This window comes from Cygnus olor, chromosome 2 (genome assembly GCF_009769625.2).
Source record: "Cygnus olor isolate bCygOlo1 chromosome 2, bCygOlo1.pri.v2, whole genome shotgun sequence".
In the NCBI taxonomy this organism is placed as follows: Eukaryota; Metazoa; Chordata; class Aves; order Anseriformes; family Anatidae; genus Cygnus; species Cygnus olor.
The window spans coordinates 37,293,270-37,296,351 of NC_049170.1; positions in this window are offsets into that span (position 1 = coordinate 37,293,270).

Here is a 3,082-nt window from a genome sequence, read left to right on the forward strand (position 1 = left end):
ATCAAGTTGTGGTTCCTTGGCCAATGCAAATAGCTGAAGGCTGTAGTTACAAAAGCCAGCCTGGCACTGTCAGAAGAATTCATATTTAATAATTACATGTACTATATGTCCTTCTGCCTACATTCCAGTCTCTTCAGGAGTATCTGAAGTCTTTGAAATCTCCATGGTCATCTTGAGAAGCTGTTGAAGACCAATGCCAGACCTTCAGTGAGGGCTCTGGCAGGAGCCCCACACTCCGCATCTCTCCACGTGTCTCATTTGTTGGTGCTGAGCTGGTGTAGCTGACATCGGGGTGAGGGTGAAGGAGTTTAGACGGCAGTGCAGGCTCAACCCCTGACTCCAAATTAGCGAAAAAGGCTTTTCCAAGTTTTGTCATGTTCTTGCAGTCCCCTAACCTTCACCTTCTACCAGCCTCTGTTACTTTGCTGCTGTTCTGGTTGCATGCAAGGTTCAGTAATATTTCTTTAGGATCTTTTTGCTCTTTACCCACTGCTGGAGCAGGGAGTCACCGTTAATGTCAGAGTTCTGCCTGCAGCAGGAGGAGCTGCAGGTAGTGTCCCACTCGTCCTTCCAGAGCTGGCGGTCTGGAAACTGCTGCTTCCCTGCCAGGGCCCCCAACAGACCCCAGTACCACCCAGCAGCCTGTGAGCATGAACTTCACTGCTTTCATGTGGCTTCTGCAAGTTTCTGCAGCTATGCCACAAAGAGGCTGGGTCACTTTTCTCAAAACCAAGCAGGTCTGAGACTTAAAAACCCCGTTTGCATCAGTTTGTCCTTATACCAAGGCTCCTGCTCCAGCTATGGCTTTCCTGTAAATAATCTCCAATTAATTTAGCATCTGTTTCCAGTGCTGGTGTTGTCAGCTCATCTGTAGTCTCCAGAGACCAGACGTGCCTCGCATAGTTTCCTATAGGTCATGGTTTTCCACTTGCTTTTTTGCCTGGCAGCTGGTACCCGGCCTCCTTCCTGCGGGCGTGAGGAAGGCCCGTGCCGTGCTGCCTGTGCCGGTTGGCACCACTCACGTCCCAGCGGCCTGACACTTGAGCCGTGCGCTCAGGTGTTCAACGCTGGCTGGCACACCACGTCCTGCACATCGTCCTGCACATCGGGTGGCAGGCACGTTTCCCAAAAGCCACAACAAAATGCTTTGTGTAGACGACGGGGTGTCGTGGCTGTCTGCAAATCCTGCCCTGTGCCCATCACAGTGCCAGCGAGGGGCAGGCACTTGGCCTTAAGGAGTTGTCCCCTTCCCAGGGGAACCCTGAACTTCCCGATCGCCCGCTGACTCCTGCAGGGACATTTCACTGTTGATTTTCTTCAACCCAATTCAATAAATGTCCTGCCCAGTGTTACAAGGATTCTTATTCTCTCACCTTTAATTTATGCCACGGTGTCAGGGCTAGTTTTGCCCAGACAAAGCAATTAAATATTAATTTACAATTTCTTCAGCCTCTATTATCATCAGGCAATCAAGTCATTTTCTTATATTCCCTGAGCAACTGGTGAGTTTGGAGTTGTTCTCAGGACGGGGATCGTTCCTCTGTCCACGTTCGTATTCCTTTGTGCACGGGGCATCTCAAAAGGAGCGCTGCTTTCAGCTATGAGAAGAGTCAAGCTTTTTGATACAGACACTTAGAAACATGCCCAAGCAGGATGTTCCTGCACGAACATAGCTTTCAAAAATAACCATTTGTTTGGAGGAAACGTGGCTGCGGTGTCCTTCCAGCACCACACGCCAGCACAAGCCTGCGTTAAAGGGCTTTTGCTGGGGGCTTCAAAGTTTGGTGAAACCAAGAGCATGTCTGGAGACCTGCCATGGTTTATATCCCTAAATAAATGTCATACAGAGCTGATCATCACCATAAATCAGAGGTGTCAGGCGTCTGTCCTTCAGCCTCAGCACCCACGTCCAGTTGAGCCGTAGGCAGTGGGAATTCCTTCCACTCCGAAATGCCGAAGCCACGCATCGGCCCCTTTATATGACAGAAATTATGAAGCCTCCAGCCCTCATGTATCTATGTGCTAAGCAAAACAGACCGCCCCGCTGTGAAACCTGGCCACGGATGTGCCAGGCAAGGACTAAAACCTGAGCCACTTTGTGTCACCCACGCTGGCACTGCAGAAACCCTGCTGCTGACAAATTGCTGACAGCCTCTTGACACCTGGGACAGGCTGACCTTTTCCGTGGGGATCTGTGTGCTTTACTCCACCAAGCCTTCAGCCCGGCTCTAAAACGGGATGGGTTTGTGAATGGGGGGAGGCTTTGCCTCTTTTCTCTGTGCCCTAGGCCCCTCGGCCTCTCTGGGCTGCTGCCCCACAGCTGGGTGCTCAGGGGCTCTGATTCGACATGGTACGGCTGCAAAATGCGGGGTATTTTAACATTTACCCAAAGTTTCTTCTCTGTGGCACTCACCACATGGCACCTTCTTCCTTTAGTGCCTCAGGAGTCTGATGAGGCCGCAACAGGCTGCTGGGCCACAGAGTTAGGCAAAGCAATTGGCCTGTCATGAGGCAGGGCCAGCCACCACTGCTGGGCTTGCTGCTGACTGCTCCTTATGCTGGGTTTCTCCGGCAGGGCGACCAGACACCTTTAGTTCGTCCAGGCAGCTTAAAGCAGAGCCTGCTCGTCCCCAGGCAGCAACAGGTACAGCTCCCTGGCTTTATTTAGCCGCTGTAATCCCGCAGCATTTCACACCAGATGTTGTCATGCTCAGAAAGCCCTGGCACCGACCTTGGGTTCACCCCAGAGGTCCCAGGCCGCTGCTCTGTGGTTACTGCTGGGGTTTGAAACTGCTCTCTGGGCAAACAGTAGTGAAATATCAACTCGCCACTGTGGCCACAGGGTGGCTTATATCCTTTATCCAAACACACTGGGGTATCGCAGCTTAAATCTGTCTTTTTATTGTATTTCACAATCAACTTCCCTGTGCTTTTTGGCCCATAATATACACAGCTCCCACCCCCTGAACTATTCTGTTTCTTACCCCCAAATTGGTCACCCTTCCCTTTAAACTCAGAAACAGCTCAAAATCCAAGCAGTCCTCAGCGTTAGCTTTCCAGGCACATCCCAGCCCTCAGAGCA